Source organism: Ambystoma mexicanum, chromosome 2p (assembly GCF_040938575.1).
Source record: "Ambystoma mexicanum isolate Mex_15411 chromosome 2p, UKY_AmexF1_1, whole genome shotgun sequence".
NCBI lineage: Eukaryota > Metazoa > Chordata > Amphibia > Caudata > Ambystomatidae > Ambystoma > Ambystoma mexicanum.
The window spans coordinates 231815097-231842555 of record NC_090923.1 but is presented as its reverse complement, the minus strand read 5'-3'; positions in this window follow the sequence as shown (position 1 = coordinate 231842555).

Here is a 27459-nt window from a genome sequence, read left to right as displayed (position 1 = left end):
GAAGTCCCACACTGGAAGCTACACAATGGGACTGGGCTACCCCAGAGACCACCACCCTCTCTGTGATGTAGGTTCTGGCGGAGGCATAGGGTGGATCCTCAGGGCTCTCAAGTCCAACGCTAGTCTTGCCTTTTCACCAAAGCTATGGTCTCTGGAATCCCTTGCAGGCACGGGAAGTTGTCATGTCATGGGACCTATAGCAGGAGTTGGGAGAAGAATCATGTGGTTCACTGAGCCACCGTAGTGGGGGCCTTTGTCCCTCCCCCCACCACCATGCAGACAGGGAGACCTGGTTCATGGAAATTGAAAGGTTTGCCAGCACTGCCCTCTCAGCGAATCTCGGTTCCTGAATGCTCCCTCTTACCCAGTACCAGGGAAAGCAGAAGCTTCAAGTCTTACATGATTATAAAGCCGAGTGATGCATCGATCCACAGAGAACTGCAACCACTCGCATCTGCTTCTAACATAGCAGACACATGCAATGTGACATTATCTAGCAGAATAGCCAGGCAGACTGCTAGCTTAGTCCAAACACCTGGTAAATCGGTAGTCCCTGTGAAAAGCGTAAACTATTACACAACACATTACAGACATATGAACACACCTGAGCAATTGAACAGCCCAGGCCCAAAACTGTGTGGGTCAAAAGGGGAGTAGGTCTGAAGAGGAGTGGTAAAAAACAAAAGTAACAGGGGATACCAGGTATATCTCTATGTTGTGATCTATCCTGGACCGTACCAAAGTATATATCTATAAACATAAAGATCACAACATTAGTGTTTCTTTTGGCAAGCTCTACATGTATGTACACTTCTGTATGGCCAATATCTCTTGGCTACTTGCTATAGAACATCATCAGTTAGCATACCAGGATACATGACAATTGCTGCAAAACAATTAAATTCGCATCACTCCCAGTTGTAATTTGTAATACATTTTTTTAATTAATTCATACATTATTTGAAAAATCATTGAAACAATTCTAAAAATATTTATATATCACAATATTGTAGCGTATTGCACAAATACTGTAGTGTTTAAGTGGATTAAGATCTCAACAATACGTGCACACAACCTTCTAACATTCCCTAGAAGCAAACTCCAAACATACCTCTTTCATATACACACAACTCAACATTCTCATTTAATCACTTAGTACCCTACTACTACCATCATAGTTTTAAAAGAGACCGAGAGACAAAACTAACAAATACCAGCAATTTTCCTATTGTCTCTAAAACAGCACACGTAAATCTGCAATTTTACATAAACAAATTAAACAGTTAGGTCAAAGTATCTAACTGTGTGTTGCATTAACATCTGCAATCTTCCAGCTAATGGCATAGGATGCCGGATCATCCGAAAATCTGGAGCTGAACTAGTTTGGTCTTTGAACCATCCGCACCGCTACCACGTGAGCTTCGGGCCCTTTAGGAAAGTGCATGTAATGGATGGGATCACACAGAATAACTCTGAGTCCAACTAACCGAACCAACTCAGGAGGATGGCAAAGTACTGTTTTATTAGCAATTATCTAAAACAGGGAGTTTACAACGAACATCAACGGACGTACGCTCAGGTTCTCTCAGCAATTTCCACATGAAACATAGCTTTTATATCAAACATGCATCAGAGATGACATCATACTACGTGGCAAATAATGAAAAACCTATCAAGGGTAAGGATTGGCTTAAGCAGAACATCTAAGAACACATTCTATAGGAACTAGCATTGTGATTAGCTGGCCACTGTCAGTTGGGGAACATATGCCTACCTCTAAAACATGTAATCTTTAGAAACATTAGATACACGGTTTCTCATTGGTTTTCAAACTATAAGGTCCTTTGATATATTGACTAATATTATTAGTTGGCACGCTTGTTTCAGTCTGAAACATTCGGTTCACTTAGCAGCACTTAAGTCCAGACCCAGGTGCAAGGAGATGGGTCATGACACTACCTCCCCACCCAATTAGCCCAGCATCTCTCATCACTCATGCCTTCTGCCATGAACATTGTCTTTGAACTTGACCTTACAAAGTATCCTTGTCTTTAGGAACCCTGGGAGTGAGATCACTCACTATCGTGTTCTTTGAACTCTATTTTCATCCTTGGCCCATGTGACAGGAGTCCACAATTTGGTCCATTTTGCAGGTTTTAAATGCTTTAAATGAATTAAACTTGGCACTCTTGGTGTTCATTTGTTGTGCCTTAACAAGGGATGATTCATCCGTCACACGTTCACTCCTTTCCAGACTAGATAGCTGACAGACCCACAAGGGGATCAATTTCAAAAGCGGTATTGCAACACATGACCACGTACTTGTACGCCGCATACACAGGGAAGAAATTAGAGAAAAGATTAGCGATTTTAGAAGTTTGGAAGAAGTATGAAGAAGGGGGATGGTGTTGAGCCCTCAGCTCCCCATACCTTGTCTGAAGCAAAGAGTGTTACTACGGAAGAGATCTGAGTGTATCCTTTAAAGAAACTAAGAGCAGAGGCAGGATATAGTAATCTGATATATGAACTCCCCCACTTACAGTAGTGTCTGTAGTCCTGAAAAGAATACAAGAAAGGAAGAGATTTATAAGTCCATATAAGACAAGGAATATAAAAGTGAGCGGTAGAATTTGTCGACAGAAATAGACAGGGAGATTAACAGATGGAAACGAGAAAAGGATAAGGCCGACGAGATATCGCTTGTACAAAACTAATGGATTTGAAAACAGATATTACTCAAGATAGAGGGGAAAAGTATAGAGGAAGTTAGGCAAGGAGAAGATACGGACCAACAAGAAAGGAAGGATAAGTACTCAGAGAAGAGATTAAAAGAAGATGAGCAGAAAAGGAAAATCAGGCAGTGACGAGAACAGATATATCAGGAGGAGCAAGAGAAAATTGAAGAACGGGCAGAAGAACAAAGAAAGTACAACAATAGACAAAGAATGATAGAAGAAAGAAATAGAAAGGAAAGAAAGAGAGAGGAGGAAGAAGCACAAAGATTAAGAGACAAACGTTTAAAGAGACAAAAGGAAGAAGAGGAAAGAAGGGAAGGAGTAAGGAGAGAAGAACAAAGGCAAGAAGAAGAAAGAGTTACAAGGGATGCAAGAAAGCAAAGGGAAGTAGACGAAGAAATAGAACAAAAAAGGAGACAGTGAGTGTTTGAGGCCAGTCTCATTCATAAATAAAAAATGAGGCCGAGCCCAGAAATACGATGGGACTGGGTAGAAGAGTGGAAGTGAGGCCTGAAGTATCGAGAGTAGCGATAGAAGAAGAAAGAGTTGATGCGAAAAGCATTGGAGAAAGGATCAATAAAGTCTATCAACAGTTAAAATGAGATAGCGAGTATGGAGCTCGAAGAAACGATGATCGATCCCCAGTACCTCAATCATAAAGTGAGGAGGGAAACCTGTTCATTGATGAACGTCTGGCATTGTCTTTGAGCAGACTGAACTAAGACAAGGGTGAGGGGGATGATAGCCACACTAGTTGGGGCCTAGACAGGAAAAAAAAGTCCGGTGTTGGGGCAGGAGGAGGTAGCGCGTGTGCCCTGAAGGAAGCCTGCACATGGACCAGGAAGTGAGATGGTCAGATCTGGAACACGCTAAAGATAGAACGCCAGATCCCATATCATATCCTGAACGTCCCAGAGGACGATCACATAGTGAAAAGAGAAAGTCTTCACCAAATGTAAGCAGCTTAAGGTCATTACCGTCAAGGAGACAGACAGGGACGATTATCCCTGCCATGGATAGACTAATAGTGGGATCCGACTATGGGATGGGGTTCAAACAGTTCCCCTTATTAGAGAAGGGGAGAGCAAGACCGCAATACATCCCATGGCCACAGATGGACAAGGATAACTTAAAATGCAAGCTTCCTAGTTTGACTTTGGGGGCTGGGAAATGGATATACGAATTAGAGAAAATGGCATAAGGAAATATGCTGGCCATAGCAGACATAAAAGGTCTCCTGGCACCCATTCATGGATAGAGGGCTGATGACATATGGAGGAGAGTGGGATATTCAAGTGTGACTGCACAAAATACAGCGCATGACAGAGCACCATTTAATAATTGTAGAGAAGACGTTTGAAGGGCTCTCAGGGTACAATGGGCCTCATTCCGAGGTTGGAGGTAGCCAATGTGCTATTGAAGAATTGTAAAAGGCAATTTGTACAGCCCCAGTTTTAGGGATTCCCAATTATGGCAAGGAATTGTATTTGTTTACACACACGAATGGGACAGTCATGACAGCAGTGCTTACACAAAGAACCACATTGGGGTACAAACCTTTGGAATATTACAGTGGAATTCTAGACACAGTTATGAGAGGACACTTCCCTTGTGAACAATCTTTGTCATCCACTGCATTTGCAATTGAGAAGTCCACAGGTATTGTCATGGGCTGCTCTATGAACCTTTACGTTGAGCATGCTCTATTTGCCATTTTAGAGAAGCCCAAGGGCACATTGACATCCCAAAGAGCTTCAGATTATGAGGTAGTGATTTCTAACCCAGCTATTAATATTGTAAGATGTAAAATAATGAACCCAGCCACATTTATAGCTGAGCCCGTAGAAGATGGTGATCATGTGCCAATTATGTTGAGGGACAGGGAGATTCTTTTTATTGATGGTTCTTTGAAAATGTATCAGACTAGTGGGGAAAGGCATTCAGGCGCTGCAGTGGTAAGACACAGATAAAATGGAGAATTCGAGGTTGTAGCAAGTGCAAGGCTACCGTCTCATGTTTCACCACAAGCAGCAGAATTAGTAGTGCTTATTGTCGCACTTGAAGGACAGGAAGTGATAGTGTACACTGTGTCCATCCCTGTGACGTCAACCGTACACAAAGGGTTGGCACGTTGGAAGAGGAGGGGCTAGCTCCATGCAGACAGCTCTCCAGTGCAGCATGCGTCCTTATTGGATATGCTCATTACGGCACTACAACTTCCAGTAGCTACAGAGGTCGTCAAATACGCAGTGCATACTAAACAAACAGACTTTATCTCTTGCAGGAACGAAGCCGCAGACGTAGAAGCCAAAAGAGTTGCATATTCTCCAGAAATATTGAGTTTTGATATTGAGAATATTAAAGAGAATTCGGCTACAACCATGTTAGCACAGAAGGGGTTTAATATGTTGTCAATAACCCAATTAATAGAGATTCAGGGAAGCGCACCACAGGAAGAGCAAGAGATATGGAAATGAAAGGGGTGTTCTTTATCCCCCACAGAAGCGTTATGGACAGGACAGCACTGGAAATCTATTGTTGCCAGCAACTTTATTTATAGTCACGCTTTAACAGCTGCATTACCCCACGCATGTAATTAGAGAAAGTCTTGCTGCTAATATTGCAGAAGACTGCTTCATTCCTAATTGGTTGGAACACGTTGCACCGTTTATGGTGAATAGCATTATGTGTCAAAAGTTTACTGCTGGGCATACACTGAGAACAATTAGAGGAGTAATACCTCGACCGAATGGTCAGTTTCAGCATTTACATATCGACTATGTCGATATGCTGCAGACATGTGATGGATTTAGGTATCTATTAGTGGTGGTGTGTCCCTTCTCTAGGTGGATCGAGGCGGGTCTGTGTACACACCCTGATGGTACCTGCGCAGGGAGGTTTTTAGTGCGCAAAGTATTTCCGAGGTGGGGTGTTTGTGTGAAGTACTAAGATCCGATAATGGGCCACATTTTGTCAATTAGCTATTCAACCAAATAGGGCTTTTATTAAGAATAAAGCACAAGTTTTCTTCTGCGTATCACCCACAAGCTAATGAAATATGTGAGAGACTCAACAGCCTTCTCAAGGAGAGGATTGTCAAGATTAAATTGACTTTGAAGACGGGATGGCTGTATTGCCTACTCCTTGCCTCATATGCGCTTTGGAATCAGCCAGGGTCAGATCACCAACTCACCGCACATGAGCTAGTTACAGGGCATCAAATTAAAATGCCACTTTCACCCTTGTCTAGGATTAGGAGTGATGCCCAGAGTGTAGCCAAAACTTTAGGTGATGAGATGCATGATTATTTGACATGTACGACTACCAGTATTTCTTTCATTTCAGATCAAGTCAAGCATCAGGGCGGACGGTCTAAGAACACGGAAGAAGATACTTTGGCAACCGCTCTAAGTGAACTATTTCCACCACCTAAGTTATATGTTGGGGACCTGATCCTGATAAAGAACTTTACTCGGAAGTCTCATGAGCCTCGTTTTAATGGCCCATTCTGTGTTGAAGAAGCGTCCCCTTCAGCTGATAAGGTTCAAGGAAGATGGGCTTGGTTGCATTTGAATGGCATGAAGGTTTATAAAGGCGAGACCCTCCCTCCCACCGTTGCTGATCCAGAAGCAAGACAAGAAGAAGCATTTCCGTGTGTGAAGACTTAATCGATGACTAAGAAGAAGGACAATAAAGCAACAAGTGATTAATCCATACTTCATTTGGACTGGAATTCAATAGACACTCCTTATATTTATATTTTAGCAGAGAGTGCAAGGACTTGCAGAGAATTCCAGAGTTTGAAAATAACTTATTGAAGCAGTAAATAATGCACCAGAGTTATGCCTAAACGTCAGTACTTGATCAGAAATTGGAAAAGAGACCAGTATCCAGATTCATTTCATGGAGATTATTTGTTTTAAAGTGATGAAAACACATTATACCTGTCAATAGTGACGTTCATCCGCTTATGGTTGTTGTCTTTGTGTTCATATTTCAATCTTATCCTGCTCTTGTCAGAAGAGACGTTTATATTCACTCTTTCTTACAGGATCCTAAAAAACGGTCCAGTGATAAGAAGACTTCATATTGCTATAATTGACCAAATAGTACAGTTGCAAATGTGAAGGAACTCAATGATTGTATTAATTAATGATTAATGAAGAAGATGGTACGATCATAGAGAGTAAACAAGTTCAGCAAGCAGTAGGATGGCGCGAAAAATGGCTGCCCAGATTTCTGTGCATATTTTATATTTGCATGATTGTTCTCGTTTTCTTTCTGTTCCTTATTTTTCACAGTCTCTATCATCTCAATACTTTTACTGAAGAAAGAGGGCCTATGGTTGTTCCCACTATGAGTACGAATGATGATAAATTAATTGATCTCTATGAGTATGTTAGGAAACACAAGAGAGATGCAGAGGACGATAATGAAGGGATAGATACCTATCTAGACAATTCAGCTCACCTGGGGAATAACATGTGGTAACAACACATGGAAAAGTGGGGGAAAGAGCATTTGATGAGAGTTGCTATCTCTGCTCTCTCACCCCCTATGCCATTAATACAGTAAGTAATACTCAAAGGAGGTTTCAGCACACAATGCGAAGTGCCTTAGTCATCTTGCAGCATGTACTACTTTCAAGGCCTTACAAATGGAGAAGGAGTCTGGATGGAAGAGCAAGATGCTTGTGTATCCTGCTGCAGGACATGATGAGGTGATCATTGAAGAAATGTAGAGAATTAATTGTCCTGATGTGATGGAAAAGCAGGATTGCCTGGATGTTGGGATCTAACTCAACTATTGATCTATGGATGAGTGCATACCAAGAAGAGATGGGAAGAAGGAATGATGTCCTGTGCAGCTCATCTGCTGAAAACAGATTACATACAAGAAGTGCAGAAAGTGAATGGTGGATGCTTAAAGTCATGGGCCAAGCATTCCAAATGACTGACATGGGTAGAAGATGAATCAGGCCCAGTAGTTGTAATTCCATTGGTTAACGCGACGCTGTATTTCCAAAATCATGAGAAGCACCATGTGGGATATAACAAAGAATTAAATGCCTCAATTGACGTTCCTGGGTTGAATGAAGGGACAGCCATCCTTATGGATGGATATTGGGCTTGTGGATCTAGAGCCTATATGAAATTGCCCAAGGACTGTGGCGGAGTGTGTTTCCTTGTGCTCATCCATGTTCCAACATTAGTGATTCCTCAGAGCGACCTAAACATGGTGAATTTCCAAAGGTGGATGACCATTTGAGAAAAAGAAGATCACTTTAACTCATACGGATGAAAAGAGAAATCGATAGCAGCGTATGATACCATTCCTGAGGAGCACACATTGTTCAGCAAGAGTGCAATGATAATGACAGCTATATTCATGCCTGGGATCCTAACAGTGGCAAATGCCAAATGGTTACAAATCAACAGATAGGAGCTTTGGCAGACAATCAATGCTACCATAAAGGGATTCAACGATATTAAAGAAGAGCTGAGGGTCATACGATTGATGACCTTCCAGAATGGGTATGTCCTTGATATGATCACTGCGATGGAAGGAGGAGTTTGGATGAAGGAGGAGTTTGCGCCAAAATCGTGCCATCATGTTGCACATTTATACCACCTCACAATGACCAGAATGGAACCTTGTCAGAGGCCATAACGTTGTTGACAGATCTGCATACTAATATGGACAACGAGGCAGATGACATTGAAGATGACAGCGGGTTTGCCTCTTTGTTTTGATGGATCCCACAGTGGTTGGCAAAGGTATTTAAGGTTCTTGGATTAATACTAGTGTTAGATGAGTATAACAGTGAACTGCGCCAATTAACAATGAATGTAAGAACCAGTTGGTTATAATTTCATTCCACAGCCTGACACGTGTTTCGAGCAAAGCTCTTTTTCAAAGGCACTTCACTGTTATACTCATCTTGCTATTACTGAGGGTTCTTGGTCTAGGCACCCTCAAACATTTCATGCTGAACGCTGCCTTTTTATCCGTAAAGAATTGGCACTAGCGCTGGCTGTTCATAGTGACCTTTTTGGACCACATTGTTCTAATTAATACTGGTGTTAGTAATGTTTGGATTCTTTATGGTCAGGATGGTGATTTCCAAGTGCAAGAAAATGGCAAAGAGGGTGGTAGAGATGAAGATCATGATCAATGTCAAACCTGAACCGAATGCCAGGGAGATGACTGATGACGCCATTAGAAAATACATAGAGGCTTGCATCGTAGGATATCAAGGAACCCAGTTTCTGTACCCAAAGAATCATAATAGGTATGTGGGACGATGTGCCTATTGTACCCTGAATGGCCAATGTAACTGCATGACCCGAAGTCTAGATGAACATGTCAAATCAGCAGGCACCCTGAGGGTGGTGATGACAATATGAACACCAAAGAAACACTTTTTAAAGAGAAAATACCAGGATGTGGAAACGATTGAGGAGGTGGTCGAGGACTCGGCCAGAGGGGGGAAGGTAGAGGAGCATCTGCATGCCTCTGCAGGCAACCCAGCCCCCCTTCGTCCCATATGTTGGAGACCTGAGATCATGCCGTGTTTCACACCGGTAGTTGTGGCAATACCTCAGTGTGTGTTTGAAAGAATAAACCCATTAAGACAACCTTACCGAATGTATCCCCAAAGTGATGACAACCTAAGGGAGGTACTCCCTGAAGAAATATGAAGAAGAGCAAAGAAAGAAGCTAATGTTGTCACAAAAGACATATGTAAAATCTCAAGGTACTGGTTGAAGAAGATGCATGTATCCTACAGAAATGAATGATGAAGTAAAGAATCAAGTGAACTTTTAAATATGAAGAGGATTACACATGCATGAAGTGCTGCAGAGAATCAACTGTTCAATAATTGTACAGATTCTGAAACGCAAACAGACAAGGTCATCATAGAAGATGGCTACATGTAGTGAATAGAATGTAGGCGAAGCCGCCATTATATTGAAGCTGGACATCGGTATCATGAATTTTGTAAGCCCAGACCCATGAAGAGGGAAGGGAAACTGTGTCGCAGCAAGAATAAGCAGAATCATGGAGCTACATGGGGAGGTTGTTTGTCCTGGAGTACAGACTGGAGCAGCCAAGGTCAGCTTCCTATTCTGGAAAGGAGCGAACCTGCGAAGGATTAATCATCCCTTGTTAAGGTGCAAAGAAAGAACACCAAGCATGCCAAGTTCAATTCATTTGAAGCATTTAAAACCGGCAAAATGGACCAAATAGTGGTCTCCTATCACGTGGGCCAAGGGAGAAAATAGAGTTCGAACTTAGAGTCCCAGAACATGATAGTGAGTGCTGTCACTTCCATGGATTCTAAAGACAGGGATACTTTGCAAAGCCAAGTTCAAAGATAATCTTCATGGCAGAAAGCATGGGTGATGAGAGATGCTGGGCTAATTGGGTGCAGAGGTAGTGTCATGACCCATCTCCTTGCACCTGGGTCTGGGCTTACGTGCTTCTAAGTGAACCGAATGTTCCAGACCTGGCACAAGCGTGCCAACCAATTATATTAGTCCATATATCAAAAGACCTTATAGTTTGAAAACCAATGAGAAACTGTGTATCTAATATTTCTAAAGATGACATGTTTCAGAGGTAAGCATATGTTGTCCACCTGACAGTGGGCAGCCAATCACAATCCTAGTTCCCATAGAATGTGTACTTAGATGTTCCCCTTAAGCCAATCCCGACCCTTGATAGGTTTTTCATTATTTGACACATAGTATGATGTCACCTCTGGCATATTTTTCATACAAAAGCTATGATTTGTGTGAAGAATCGCTGAGAGAACCTGAACATATGTCCATTGATGGTCGTTGGAAAATCCCTGTTTTAGATAATTGTTAATAAAACAGTACTTTGCCATCTTCCTGGGTTGGTGCGCTTATTTGGACTTGGAGTTATTCTGTGTCATCCCGTCCATTACGTGCATGTTCCTAAAGGGCCCTAAACTCACATCCATACAACAGGGTGCTTTATTCCACAGTACATAGATATTCTAAAGTAGCAGGAACATTCTTGACGGGAAAGATAATTAGATATCTAGTAATAACGTCGTGCAAACAGGGCAAGAGTCACAGTCCTTGCAAGGGAACAGATGTTATCTAGCCCTTTGTATTAAAATCTTTAGAGGGAATTAGTCATTTCTTTGGTGGTAGTAAGCATTGTTGTTGTATGTGGCCGCATAAATCATATATAGGCGCCAGAAGTTTTTAATTAACCTTAAAAGTTATCCTTAGCCAGTTATTACTAGCAGCGAATTATGTTTTCAATAGTAATGTTTAACCATGTACTGATGTCAGGACCTACTACCTACTACAACGAATCCCAATCCCAAGAAGAGGTGTGTTTTGAATATGTATAAGAATTGGGGAAAGATGGCCTTTCTTTGAAGAGGTTTTGTCCATTCATATTTATGGGTGGAGGGTAGCAAATGTATCTGGGAGTGTTTTAAACTGTTGAAAAAAGTATATAAACTGCCAACTGATGTTGTATAGTTGAGACTTGGGTTAGTTTGATCCTGCAACACCATCTAACCACTCACCGGAGCTTTTGTACAAGTAACTTGCTTTATGTACAACTGTGTACTCGCCTCTTAAGTGGTGTGCCTGTTGTGGGTTAAGTTGATTAAAGGCCCATCCCCACATTTATCAAGCCAAGGTAGGAGCCCAGGAATTCTGAGACATTGTGGGTCTTCTGTCCACACCTCTCAGCTATGGCACCTCACGAGGAGGACTGGTCTTCCATGCATGGTGAAAAAGAGTTCTGCAGACGCCATATTGGTTAAAGGTCCATCTGCTCCCCAGAGATGTGGTGCCGCAGCTTTGCTGTGCCTCGGGTTCACGTAAGTACACATTTGGGGGTGTAAAGTAAGGGGTAAATAGGTATTGTTTCTTTGATTTAAGGGGTTTGGTTGTGTTTTTTCTTTTTTGGGGGGAAGGGTAGATTTGGAGTGTGGTTGTGAAATTAGTTGAGGTTACGAGGGTTTGGAAAAGTGGATGTTTTTTGTTAGAGTGGTTGAACTGTTCTGTGTTTTAAGTCCTTTGTATATATTTATTTACCTAGTTTGTTATTTTAGAGGTGTGAGGGGGTATCTTACCCCACTCGCCCACTGTGGAGCTTGTCCTGATACCCTTTAGTTTGCCTGTATGTTTGGGTGGGTGGAGCCCTCACCTGAAGGTAAGGTCGGGTGGTATCTTAGTCCAACCGTAGATACCTTTCTGAAGAAGACCTTGACATTCTTTTTTATTTGTTGTGCGAGCGGAACCCCTCACCTCGATTTTCTTGGTTAGTGGAAGTAGTGAAGGGAAACTTCTTGCAGTCAGGAAAAGATGGTTTTGTAGTACAGAAGGCCCTACTAGTGGTAAAGAGTGTGAGAGCAGTGGTTCTATAGTGGAAAGCATTGCGCCCCTCCTATACTCGAGTGGTGGGGATATCTCCGAAATATTGGCCAGCAAGTGTTTTTGATAACATGCTGTCTTCTGTGTATGAGTTAGAAGTAGAATTGGAGTGAATAATGAAATGAGATAGTTCTGGGATAGGCGAGTACAGTGAATGATTGTAAATTGCGACTAAGGAATTGGGTAATGGTAAAAAGGGAGCTCCTGGGTGAAAAAATATTCGTGCGGCAGGTTCGGCTTAGTATTAGATTCTTTTGTGAACATATTTTTTAATAACTGGATTGGAGTATGGAGACTCTGTTAAATCATTTGTGCCATGTGTTGCCTGGACAACATTTTAAATATCATAGATAATGGTTGCAGGAGAGTGAGGGGAAAATTATACATTTTTGGCCTACTAAAAGATCCTGTGATACGGAGATATTGGAAAACCTGCATACCTTTTTAACGACAAAGCACAAGGGCTTGATGTTAGAAAAGCGGTTAAACATCTTGGAAACATTTAATTATGGAGGATCTATGAAAAAAGCGGGAGTAGCCTTAATGTTGAAATTGTGGGGAAGGACATAAAATAGAGGGTTCGGGAATTTCTTCTGTACCCCCCCACATGGGTGCTATCCTTTATCGCCCGCAGAGGGGTACACAGACCCTAGGTTTGTACAACCATTTTCGCCAGCAGCTACAGTGGTTGCAAGACGGACACAGGCAATGCCTCCATCAGTTGCAATTTCTAAGAACTGGGATTTTGAGGAAAGTCGAAGGGTAACTCCTTCAATGATTAGGGCCGCAGAGAGGCTGAAAACAGAGAGCGGGAAGGGAATAACTCTCGCAACTGCTAGGTTAGCAGATACATTAAGGGTGGAGGAGCAAGAAAGAGTAAGAACAATAGTAAGAAGAGCAGAGGAAGGATTGGAAATGAGAGAGAAAGAAATGGTTAGGCCTCTTCTTGTGAGGATAAAGGATAGATTGCGAAGAGTGGTAGATGTGTAAGAATGAGAAAAGATGAAAGAAGCGCTACGGCTAGCGGAGGAAGAGGTCATGTTGTTATGGTGGCAGAGAGATGAAGAGTGGGAGGAAGTGAGAGGACAAGTAAGGGATGAAGATTGAGGAAGGTGGAAACATGGGCAGGTTCTTGTTAGATTGGATGACTCTGTTATCAGAACAGTTGAAGTGGTCATGGAGGACAGGGTTGCTGCCATGGTTACAGAGGCTGAACAGGGAGGATGGGAGATGGCACCCTATGATAGTGCTGATTATGTTTCTGTGCCTGTAGAAGGGTTCAGGGATGTAGTATCTGGAGTAGGCAAAGAAAAGGAGAGGAATGGGATGTCAAGCAAGGAGAGCAGGGTCTAGGCACCCTACCTCCCGCTCCCTTAGCAGTGATAGAAAGCAAACCATGAAACCATAGGATATGCCAGGGTATTTGCATGGCTGTAGTAAGTGGTAGGGGAAAGATGGGTTAGTCCCAGTAAAATCAGGTATACCGTGGTCACCAATGGCTGGAATAACTTGATGAAGACACTCCCTTCACTCACTGCAGGGGCAGGAAAGTGGATTTATGCATTGGAGAATCATAGTGTCGGTGTCATTTTGGCCAAAGGGGACATGAAGAGCTTATTCACGGCCCTAATGGGGGAGAGGTCAGGTGAACTTTGGAAGAGATCGGGGTATCCATGAGTTCAGTTGGATACAAATACCCATGATTGAGCAGCTTTTAATAATCTTAAGGGGACAGGTATGGGGGCCTTGCGGATCATGTACCCTGATATGCCTGATATCAATTCGATTTTATCTAAGATGATGAAATTGGATAATGATCCTGCCAAACACATCCAGTAAATTCGGGAGATGTGGAGGACAGAAACAGGAGAAGCATTGGACAGGAATGTGGTGATTTTTTACCACTTGCTGAAGAAGGGACTTCCCAAAGAAGTCCAGTACGATTTAGATAAAGTAGTAGGGATGGAGGCCAAGAGTTGGCCAGAAATTCAGGCACATTGTGTATTTTTGCAAAAGAAGACAGGAAAAAGAGAGGGGGAATGTAGCGCAGGCACAAAAAGCAGAGGCTAAGCTTGTTCAAAAGAAGTTGGCAAATATTTGTTTAGAAGGGGCAGTAATTACAAAATCTTTGGATGGACAGCAGAGGCAAACGGGACCACAGGGACAAAGTGAACTGGGTATGACACATGGTAGGGTGGATGGGTATGTTTCTAGTCTAAGGCCAATGAAAGGGTTTCAGAGGGGCAGAGGAGGATTTCCACGGGGAAGTGGGTCATTTGTTGTGTTCAGAGGAATGGGTCCCCAGTTTAATGGCCAACCGGAAATAATTATGGAGGATTTTATGGGATTCAGTGTTGGTCATGTGGAAGGCTGGGGCATGTGTCACGGGATTGTCGTGAATGGCCACAGTACTTTAACATGGGAGCCCAACAGATGCAGGCTCCATGTCCCCCAGGCTCTGTGCAATTGCAGCAGGCACAGGTTGAAAAGAACCCAGCAACTGGGGCTGCACATACCTTTGGGATCCCACAAACCATGCCAGCAAGAGCATCAGTACAGAAATGGGACAAGAATCCTTTACCCCAAGGAACAGTTGTGCACTACACTGGTTTGAGTGTTTTCGGGGAAAATCCTTTTTCTCTCCCAGGGGATCATATGTACCAGGAGTAGGACATCCCACAGGATCTCTGATGTGTCCAGTCCTGTCCATTACAACCAGATAGGTGTACAGGTAGGTGACTAAACATTTTCATTCATGGTTGACACAGGAGCTACCATGTTATGTATTAAGGAAAGTGAATTCCCCTTGTCAGGCAAAACAATGGACACACAGGGATTCTCTGGGGCTGTCCTGTCTGTTCCTTATATTGAAAATCTTTGAATCAAGGTCGGTAATCAGAATTTATCAGCCCCTTTGTTATATTGAATGGATACCCCAGCAAATCTTTTAGGAACGAACATTATGACAGGATGTCGATTGCCTTCATGAAGGAAGGTATTGTATGCTCAACCCAAGGGTTGTATCTGGTAAGGGAAGCAATGTGTTTTCAGACCTATTGTAGTGACAGTGTAGGGGGGATTCCTGTGCATTCAGTTTCTCTATTGAGTGGTGTTTTTTTTTATTTGGGCCCCGGGATCAGAAATCAGGCCAGGCGAGTACCATTTGAGTTTTTATTTCAGCCTGATGTGCTACAGGAAGTTAAGCCATGCACCATTGTTACAATTCTCTTACAGGCTGTATTGATTAAGAAGTACAGGGTGGTTCTCTCAGGCGCATATGAGGAAGGCGGAGGGTGGCACACAGTTCTGTGCATCGATCCCACCTTAGCACTAAAGGACATGTCTGACGAGCAATTGTTCAAAGACACGGAAGACACAGGAGAGATAGTCTTGGAAAGTGAGGTGCCTTGCCAGATAGGGTTAGGGCACAGGGAAGTATCACAGACCATGCTCATCATTAAGGATTCAATCGTTATTTTGAATTAGGATTTGGGAAAAGTGCGGACCATTTGTGGACCAGTAATCATCATGATGTGGGGCTGCTAAAAAGTGCTGGAGCAATTAAGATAAAATTGAAACCCAGTGCGATATTACCACAGGTTAAGCAGTAGCACATGTCCAAGGAGCCAGATGAAGGGATTTATGAGTCCATTATGGTGTTGATAAAGCAAGGCATAATACAACCCTCTGTGGCGACATGGCTATCTATTGAAAGAAGAGGTCAAAAAGCCAAACAGCCCTCTAACTGGTGTTTGTCAAAAAAGAGACAACACAGAGTGATTGTGGTATGCCAAATGCAAGGTAACCAGTTTATTGCAATAGACTGGGGAAAAAGCAAGATCAAAAGCCAAGCTCTCACTCCAACATTCTCCAACGTTTGAACAGACAACATGAGTTTATATAGTACAAATGAGTCATTCTGATGTCACCATGATCACTGAGTTATTAAAACCTATCACTCCTGGTCATTGGCTCCCTCTACTAAGCTGGATATAGAATCCTATATGCGCACAACTAGGGATTGGACAATCGTTATATAAGATCCCACCCATGAACCTTCCCCTAAAAAGTGTGTTATTTGATTATTGGTAGGCCCTAAATTACTTCTGCGGTGAAAAAAGAAACATGTGCTCATTGGTCAGAATGTGGTCACACTATCCATGAACTGGCTGCATGATGTAGATAAGAGAGAGAGAGAGAGACAAGTGGATTGCCTTATTTTAATTAAATCAAATAGCCCATGTTATCTCCTCTGTCATGAGTCACCAGTCTCAAAGACATGTTTGTCGCAACATTGATCGCCATTCTGCCCTTGACACATTCATGAACATCTATTGTGGGAGTCATTTTTCTTTCATCCTGCTCTGGAGGGGCGTGAAGTGATTTTTGTTGATGGGACTTCGTCCATCAACCAAGAGACAAGAGAGAGCGTGCAGCTGTCGTGTGTCTTGTGGATGGGGAGCACTGTGTCAGACTGAATAGATGGCTGCCTTCTCATTTCTCTTCACAAGTGGCAGAACCGGTGGCACATATAGAGGCACTAGAAATGTGTAAGGGGAAGGCTATCATTGTTTATTCTGACTCTGCGGACCTCACCTGCACAGTCCAATCTGGGTTATCAAGATGGCAGAGAAGAGGATTTAGGAGGCCTGATGGGTCCCCTATCCAGCATGATGTGCTGCTATCCCAGCTAATTGAAGCGTTAACCTTGTCAGCAGAGATAGGTCTGGTGTAGTGCACTGCCCATACTAACCACACTAATTCAATAGCTCTTGGAAATGATGCCGCAGGCAAGATGGTGAAGGAAGAAGTGTATTTTCCTTTCACAGATTCCTAGAATAAGGAAACTGTGTCCCAACAAGTACAGCTACCAGCCCTGTACACCACAATCCCGGTGCTTCAGATAATAGAACTACAAGGGAAAGCCCTTAGAGAAGAACAGGAGCTCTGACCCACAGATTTGCTTTGGAGACAGGAAGTGATGGGGTAGGTAGTAATGCCTGTAGAGTTGCTGTTTTTGGCTCTAGAGCAACTACATTACCCATCACATACTTCTCAACAACAAATTGCAGCAGAGCTCCTGGTAGTATTGGTTAATCTCTAAATTACAAGAACAGGTAAATAGATTTGTAGGGAATTGTGTCATGTGCAAGGAGTTCAATACCGGGAATACCCCGGTGAGGGGGGTCTTGCCAACGCCCTCATGTCCATTCAAGGAGCTCCATATTGATTTCGTGGACATGATAAAGAGCTGCAGTAATTACAGATATCTTATTGTAGTTGATTGTCCATGTTCCCAGTGGCTTGAGGTTGGTCCCTGCGTGCACTGTATGGTAAATCAGCAGTGGGATTTCTGGTGAGAGAGGTATTTCCGAGGTTCTAAAATCTGACAACAGAGCCCACTTTTTGAATACCTTGTTTGCAGAAATCACTTCAATGTTAGGAATAAAACCTCGGTTATGCTGGGTGTACCACCAGCAGGCCAACAGGACTGTGGAGAGGCTCAATGAGGTCCTTAAGGCCCAGTTAGCCAAATTGTGTGCAGAGTTAAAAAAACATCATGGCTCATTTACCCCATTAGCTTTATTTTACATACAAAATCAGCCGGGAAAGGACCCCCATTTAAGCCCTCACGAAATTGTGACTGGGTGTAGGATACATACACCTCGCTCACCTACACGTATGACATGAGATGCATACAAGACCACAGAGGTCTTAGGCAAGGAGTTCAAAGAGTGTCTTACAGCAATAACAAATAGTGTTCAGAATGTATCATCACAAGTTGTGTCTTCTCACCAACAGACAACTGGAGAAAGCAGCAAGACTACCGACAATCAGCACAAAATACAGCTTATCCCGGGGGACAGAGTCCACATCTGCACCTTCGTGCATTGCTGGAACGAGCAGCGTTTCCATGGGTCATATACAGTAGTCTATGCGACTTTGACTGCAGTGAAGTCTGACGGCAATAGGAGTTGGATCCTCCTAAAAGACACTTGAATGGATAGCGGAAACCCTCCACCTGCACAGGAGCTGGCATAAAAGTTAAATATGCCCTAGAGATTGACTGTTTGTTTCAGTGTAAAGGGGGATGCGGTTGGATATCTGGAGTTTAAATAAGAAAAGGAATATTTAAGATTGTAAATTGTGTACCAATGAATGTTTTAGTGGGTTTCTTTGGTCTTTGGGTCATCACGTCCGAAGATAACAAACACCATAAACGAGGTCAATTAAAATTGTCTAATCTTATGAAGCCTCACGAGAAAATGGTAAGAGGAAAAAGAAATGTTGATAATGATTTTTTCGATAATGATAATGATAAGTTAAATCTCAAAATGAATGCACATGGTTTTGCAGCTGAAAACGTATGGTACAGCCATATGAGGAAGGTGAAGAGAGATCTGTAGGATATTGCTACATCTGCTCTCTCATCACCCATGCTTCTGGTGTCCCTAGGGTGTTTATTCCAAATGAGATAGAGGTAGTAGATGTGCTATGTCTAGTGCACTTAGCCCTGTGCAGGGTTCAAGGGAAGTTTAAAGGGCAGTTAATTACAGCATCAATCATACCAAGTGATGAGGACTCTTCAATGGCCGAGCGGGCAGAGCACACAAATATTAGGTGTATTCAAAGAGTTCAATTGATCTTGGAAGGAGCTATTTTAAAAAGAAAATTGATGGGAGCAATGGGTGTAGAGTTGCCGAGCTGGAGGAATGAGGGGATACTCAGATGAAAGGGTGGCACAAATAAACAAAGAGTTTGGGACAGTATGGATAAATAATTTGCAGTATCTGACGTTGCTTAATGAACCAGAAAAACATGTTAAGATATAGACACTTACCCAATTTTCTCTACGTGTTAAGGGTGATGCCACGGTGCCCGTTGGCACAAATGGGAACTGCATTAACACTCTACACATTGCGGATTTGGCTGGAGGCACGGCTTCCCTTCTCAACAACTTTTGGATCTGTGGGCAGCATGCAAACAGGCAGTTGCCTCCAGTCTGGCGAGGTGTGCGCAGTCTCTCTACCCTGCATGAGCCCATCCTTGTAAACCTTGAAGAGCAGTTCATTTGGCCAATCCAATGCCTGAAATTACATCTGTGCTCCCTTCGTCCTCTCTGCCCCTTGGGTCTCCTTCATCAGTGTATAAAGACAAATGGGAAACTATGTTTGATGGCGAATACCCCTGACAATTTTTACGAAGGAAAAGGACCAACTTCCTCTCAGCAGCATCATCTCAGGCCTTAGCAGACATTCCTGATCAAAATCGGCTGTTTAATCACACAGACCTTTTTTACCTCCCTCCTGGCACCTGGCTTCCAAACAACGGCAAATGCCAAATGGCTCTAGGTGACCAGGTATGAACTCCTGCTCTTTGTGAATACTTCCAAGTCAGTGTTTAGTGTCATTAAGGAAGAATTACAGGCACTGAGGCTCATAACTTCGCAAAGCCGGTACATACTCAACCTCTTGACAGCAATGGAAGGTGGAGTATGCCAGAAAATAGGGAGTACCCGCTGTACATTTGTACTTCCCAATGACACTGATAATGGCACACTCACCAGAACTATCGTTGCTTTGCATAAACTGAAAGTGTCCATGGAAACTGTGGCTGGGATCACCAACGACTCATGGATAGACTCCCTATTTTCATGGATACCTCCCTGGCTGAGCCTTTGTGTGAAGATTCCGATGCCTGTTTTTGTCTTTTTACTTATTATTTTTTGTTCTACGCTGTTGCTCTGCCCAGGTACCAACAGGTACGACCATGATGATCATAACCTTGACCAAGACTAGGGCCACAACTACTTCATCACTTACCAGTACTGAAACTGAAGCTGTTTTGTTTCCTCCACAAAATTGGCATGCTTGTGTTGAGCAGCGGGTAGATAGCAAAAGTGGTGGGTGGACGAGTTGGGTGGATTCAGCAGAGGAGTATGCCCATATTGAAACCGGGGGGGGGGGAGAGATGGTTGTAGAGATGTGCAAAAAAGGTGCTTTCCAGCCCATTGCATACATTAGTGTGGAGACAGTGTTCCCAAAACCTGCCTGTGACAAGCTCCCTGAACCCACCTGGGTACTGGAAGCACATTGAGCCATTATTCTGAAATAAAAAATGAAAATAAAAGCATTCTATCATTTTCATTTCTATCACTGTTTGAAGGATAGAAAGGCAAATGGGACATAACAGTGGTTCATTCCTCTGCTGTTCCACTTAAAGAAAATCCATAATAGAGGCAGGAACGATCGTGTCATGTATTGCCCATTTCCCTTCAGCTACTCCAAACAGGTTTCATTTCGCACATTTCAAAGCGCATCCTGTGTCTGAATTCGGGTTGCACATTGACATGCTCCAAAATGCCCCTTATTTGTGCAAATGCGCAAAGGGGGTGGGAAAAGACATTTTGGATGTGAACATCTTTGATGCACAAATGCAGATTTTTTTTGAGAATAGGGTGCAACTTTTTTAGCCCAGCTCTTTTGGGCGCAAACAATGAGTTGCGCAATATCATCTCATCACTTTCGTCAAAATGGATTTGATGAACCTGTGCCCATAGACTTCAGTCTAATATAGTTCCCGTATCATGTGTTTGTTGTAAAATTGTGTTGGTATTTCTGTTATTTCTGTTATTTCTTTGTGTGTGTGTTTTATTTTGAACTTGATATAAAACAATAAGCATAACCTATTGGGTGAGAAATATTAGCATTGTTGCTGCCTTTGAATCCCCATCAGCACCAACCTTCCTGCTTACATGTATGTTGTGTTCATGTAGAAAGTACATGGCATAAACCTATTTAGCGAGCAAGAGATAACTGCACACAAAAACTGGGAGACTTTGGCCAAATGTGTATTGTTGGACTCCTATGTTTCCCCAGGTTTGTTTAACTTGGGAACATTTCACAAACTATTCAAAGTTTAGTAACAGTCTGATAAAGGTTTTGCAACACTTTGTGTTCCACTCTAACTGGCTTTCTAGACTACTCCATTTCATTTTATATCGGTGTAGCCACCTTGGCAGCGTATAGGGCACGCAACGGGTAAGGGGCTCCACAGGGTGACCCCTAGTGGTCACTGAATGAGTTTTTCCTCTCCTCTTTTTCTTCTTCTTTAATGATTGCTTGGTGTATGCCTCGGGGTATTTAAGAGTGATATGAAGTTTAAAGGTTCTTGTGTAATATTTTGTAAAGGTTTAATTTCATTTGTTTAAAATACTTGTTAAACCAAATACAAATAAAACATTTGTTTACATAGCTGAGGGTTGGGGGCTATTTCCATAAATGGGCCTGGCCTACAGGCATAGGAGAACACGACAGCCAGTGACCAGTTAGAACTGGGTACCTGAGGATGGTGCGTTGCAGCGGAATGCATTTCCCATGTGTCTGCTCGCAAAGGTTGAAATGTAGAGTCCTAAGTTTGAATGGTACATGGTGTGTTATGAGTGGATGGGAGAAACCTGCCTCCCTATGTAGGTCTCGGTGTGCATTCACAGTGGGATTCAAAACCATGTATTGTCGACAGTTGGGACTGCGGTCCGCTGCTGCTGGAAGTAGACATCTTGCTTTTTTTGTACCGTTGCCTTAAATCACTCTTCTTCCTGCAGGAAGTGTGCTACGCATTTTAACTGGATTACATTGTGCGCGTTACTATAGTGTCGGCTCCGGGTCATCCTAAAGTCCATGGGTAAAGTGTATTACAGTGGGATCACTTTTACTGGGTGCCTTAGGATCCCTGTTGGCTTAACTACGCTACCTTCCTTTCAGTAAACATTGCAGAGGGATTCCTTAGGAATTGTTGGAGCATTTTGTGTACCTGTTTTTGGCCTGTGAAGTTTGTGTGAACTGCCTACTCACCAGCGATTGGGGGCCTTAGGGGTTGTTGTCTCTAAACCCCTCTTCATAATAGTTTTTTTCTACGTACCTTTGGGGTCCTCTGAAATTGGGGTTCCCATTGTCCTATTTCCACGTCTTTGCTTCCTGCCTCGACCCCATTCCAGTTACTTACAGGTTTTGGTTCTCTGAGGTATGCAATCGTTCCTGCACCTTTGTGCCTATTTGTATGTACTTGGCGACTAAGGCCTCTGGGGATTTTGTAAAAAGCCTTGTGCATGCTGAGGAACCTATGGGGGTCACCCTGAGATCATAGACCATTCAGGAATCTGCATCCCAGCAAAATGTTCTCGATTTCACACATAGTTAAATTCTGCAACTTGTGTGTGTTGGTGTAGTCACCTGTGATGTAAACATCTCATGCTGCTCAATCTTGGATGAAGAGTATATTTAGGTATAGTGTGTAGTGTGGACATTCGATCGTGTGCTTGTGGAGGGTTGACCTGTGATCTTCCTGTTCCCTCCTAACAGAAAAGCCTGACTGCTCAGCCACACTACCAATGGTGATAGTTGGGACTAACTTGATGGACAAATTTCACGAAGGATAGGTCTTCTCACCCACCTCTCCAGAGCACTGTGAACAAGCCTTCACAACAGGAGGACAGGGAGTGCAGAGGATGGGGGTGAGGCAGGAAGTGAAGACATGGAAACATGACATGGGAAAATCAGGTGTTCCTTGAAGAGAATTGTTTTTTTTATTTGTTCCTGGCGTGCAGGAGCACAGGGGCCACTCCGATGCTAGCCCAGAATCCAGGTACTAAGCAGAAGAAAGCGTCTTTTCTGGTTCCTTCCTTTTTGGATTTCTTAAATTCTAGGCTGCTGGTGTTGTGGATTCTGCACCTGTGGAGGCCTCCAGAGATTGTGAGCATATGGTACTGCAGTGTTGCAAAGTAGTTCAGTGGATTCGTGTGCCTACTACAGGGACATCAATGCAACCTGAAGGTCAGGACTGTCTCAGCCTTTCATCATTTCATAACTGATAAAGTTTTATCATTTTGTTTGAGTAATAATAATCACTGGCATAAAAGTACCAAAATACAATATTTGTGGTGTGGGCCACATACAAATGTTTGTTGACAAGGGTGGCAATCATTTGATTTATAAACATTTGAAATAGTAAAAGCTAGACACATGGTTCGGAGCCAGAAATGAACAGAGAGAATCTGTATTGTTGTATACCCCTGTAAAGCGCTCTGTTGCTTCTCGAAGCTAGGCCTGCGTTCAATAAATACCATAATAATAATAATAATAAAGGGAAAGAGCAGCCCCAGGGAAGTCGGAGACTTAGGGAGTCACAGCAAAAAGCCAACAGGAGAGGGAAGAACCAAATTAAACTAGAACAAATGATTTAGATCAGTATGAGTGCTCCTTACAATTCCCCGCAATGCGCCAGGCCTCGGGGATAAAAGACCCTGAGGGATGAGTGTTTACAAGAGGCAGCAGAGCAAATGCAAAGAAAGAACACCTAAGCAAGAAATGACTGCTAAAAAGAATGATCTTACAAAAGACCAAAACTAATCCCAGGAGAACGCAAGATTTATTTTAGATAGAAATGTGCAGGGAAATTTATTTCACCTAAAGAGGCAGAATAACCACTGTTAAGGCCACACCTAAAGAGGCAGAATAACCACTATTAAGGGCACAACAAAGAAATTGCGAACACATTAAAGGCTGATGGAGTTAGCAATGTCACTATGCCACTAACAAGAATGAGCAAAGTCATCAGTTTTGGATTTTGTGTAGGCACGGCACATGCATTTGCCAAGCGCTGCCATAATTATACTATCTGGCCATATGAAAATTGCATGATTACCATGGCAGGGCCTGGCAAATTTCTTTGTAATGCCTTTATAAGACCCAAAACAGTTGGATTTGTCAGTGTTTGTTTTTAACTTTAGTGGAAGGAACAGATATATATATATATATATATGGTGGGGCTGAGGGTAAATGGTGGGGCTGAGGACACACTTATTTAAGATATTTTTATTAGACCAGTAGCATGTTTATAGCTGTAATTAAGCCATTAATTTGCAGACTGATTACAAATAACACTGGCAGGCAAAAGTTTGATGTTACTGCTTTATAAAGCTAGCTCAAACAGTACCCACATGGATGTGCTTTGGGGTGAAAGGATGAGGTAGATGGTTAGAATGCTCATAGGGATTAGCATAGCCATAGCCAGCAATGAGTGGGTAAATAACCAAACACCACCAACAAGCTGTATGCCCCTCCTCATATGTCATCTCCCCTCTAGCTGTACTCCAATGCAACAATGTCAACTTATTGTTAGCTCTAAGCGCCACTTAATTGTCAAACTTAATAAAAGAATAAATACTAAATTAAAAGAATACTTAGCTAAATGGGAATCGCCTCATTGGGAGGTGCAGGTAGTGCTGGGTGACCTTGTGGGACACAAGCTACAGGTGGATGGACGCTTATTATCGGCCAGTCGGCAAATATATGCTGGATGCAGCCAAGACTGGCAGATTTGATCATGTGTGTTTAGAACAGACTGCTTTTCTCTTCATTCTGGAATACCTGGCTACATTAACAATTGGTCTTGTGCCCATCACCCATGAAGTAGACGGCTTCCCAAATGTGGGGTCCAGTAGTCAAGAATTGTGTGATATCCGGAGCCATTGGTTTGTGTGCGTGGTATGCATCTATGAAGGTTGCAGATGGTGATCTTTTTCTGCCTGACCACATTGTACCAGTAGACTTGGAACTATGGATGGGAACTACATGGTTAGATTGGGGATAGGTGCTACTTTTTGAATTAGCCTGAGTAGCCGGTTTTGTCATTCTGGAGCTAATGGTCCTTGGAAGACTGTTGGAACATCTGGTCCGTGCGCATGGTGCACTGCACGCCACGCGCATGCCCACAGCGGTGCAGGCAGTGGCGGAGGCCGATTTTGATTTGGGGGAGGGGGTAGATGGCTCCAGAGGGGGCACCAGAATTGTGAAAGGTACATGGTCAGTCATGGCAGATGAATATCTTCAGTGGAGGGACCCACATATTTGCCCAAGTAAGCGCGAGGGAGCGTTGTGATGGAGCATTAACTAAATAAAGTGGCATAGTGGGGTTCTCCCCGAGAGAAAAGTGTTAAAGTAATGTGCTGAAATGGTTCCATTTACAGCGCAATTTGTGAGACAAAAGCCATACAACTGGTTCTCCCCGATAGTAACCTGTTATTAAATAGAATTTATTTTGAAAGTCTGCAGTTTGGTTGTGCTTTTTTGGTCGATTCGATTCATATGTGTATGTGGGTGTATGGGAGTAGAGAGGTGAAGGGGAGCGGGCGTGCGGTCAGAAGGGAGTTGGTGGGGACCCTCTATAACAAAAAAAAAGTGGTGGAATTCAGTTCGAACAAAAGTGCCCAACCAAACTTCAACCTTCAGAAGAAAGCCTTTTAAAACACTTAGAACCCTCTGGGTAAAACATGAAATAATCCTGTAACTATTTTCAGTGGAGGGACTTAAACATGTACCCATATTAGTGCGAGTGAACAAGTCAAGCGAGGGAGCACAAAGTAACATAGGCAGGTAAGCTTATGGCACTTTAGGAACGTGTCCAAATAACCGAACCAGCTCAGGAAGATGGCAAAGTACTGTTTTATTAACAATTATCTAAAACAGGGAGTTATAGCTAACATCAATGGACATACGCTCGATTTCTCTCAGCAATCTTTTCACAAAAACACAGTTATATATCCGAAATACATCAGAGGTGATGTCATACTATGTGGCAAATAATAGAAAACCTACTAAGTGTCGGGATAGGCTTAAGTGGAACATCTAAGTGTATAATGTATAGGAACTAGGATTTTGATTGGCTGCCCACTGTCGGGTAGACAACATATGCCTACATCTAAACATGTAATCTTCAGAAATATTACATACACGGTTTCTCATTGGTCTTCAAACTATAAGGTCCTTCATTATATGGACCACTACAATAGATTGGCACACTTGTGCCAAGTCTGGAACATTTGGTTCATTTAGCACCACGTAAGCCCATACCCAGGTGCAGGGAAATGGGGCATGACACTAGCTCCCCACCCAATTAGTCCAGCATCTCTCATCACCCAAGCCTTCTGCCATGAAATTGTCTTTGGAGTTGGCCTTCAAAAGTATCCTTGTCTTCAGACTACATAAGAGTGCGAGCTCACACTATCGTGTTCTGGGACTCCAAGTTCAGACTCTATTTCTATTGATGGCTCAAGTGACTAGAGACTACAATTTGGTCCATTTTGCAGGTTTTAAATTAATACAACTTGGCACTCTTGGCGTTCTTCCTTTGCACCTTAACAAGGGATGATTCATCCTTTTCACGTTCACTCCTTTCCAGAATAAATAACTGACCTTGGCTACTTCAATCTTGACTCCAGACAAGACAACCTCCCCATGCAGCTGCACAATTCAGTTTATTCTTGCTGAGACACAATTCTCGCCTTGTCACTTCATGGGTCTTGGCCAACTAAATTCATGACACTGATGTCCAGCTTCTACAGAATGGAGGTGTTGCCTGCATTCTATTCACAATGTATAGCCAGCTTCTATGATGATTTAGTCTACCTTGCGTTTCAGCGTCTGTACAATTGTCGAACGGTTGATTCTCTGCATTTCTTCTTTTTCATATTTAAGAGTTCACTCGATTCTTTACTTCGTCATTAGTTTCTGTAGGATGCATACATCTTCTACAGCCAATATCCTGAGACGTAGTTCATACTTTCTTATGATGTCACAGGCTTCTTCCCTTGCTCATTTTTATATTCCTTCAGGGAGTTCCTCCCTCTGATTGTTGTCTCTTCAGGGATACATTCAATACGTTGTCTCAATGGGTATCTACTTTCTAATATACACTGCGGTATAAGCACAACTGCTGGTGTCAAACACGGCACAATCTCAGGCTTCCAACATGTAAGAGGTAGGGGGATGGGGTTTTCTGTAGAGGCATGCGGCTTCTCCTCTACACAGGTTTGATTGGGACCCAGCCCAAGGAGATTTTTAAAATGTGTTGAACTCAGGCATACAGCATAATTTTTTTAGAACAATGGGTTAAAAAGTCCCACAATTATTTGCATCTGTTTCTAAATGATAACACATACATAAATGCCATGTTACTAACAGAACGTATGAGCATGTTAGAACATTTGCTGGATTTATTAATGTTTTACCCTAGTGAGCTAATTGTAAACTGAATGGCTTTTTAATCAATTTTCCTAAAGAAATTGTGTTGTACAATGGACCATATAACACATAATTTATTAACCAATTTTCCAAGGGGCACAACCCCCGAACTCTTTTTAATTATTCTGGGCCCCCTCACTTCACTCGGTCGTTCAAGCTCATTTGGGGAAATGTGTAGGCCCCTCGACAGATAAAAACTGGCCAGCCGTGACAGAC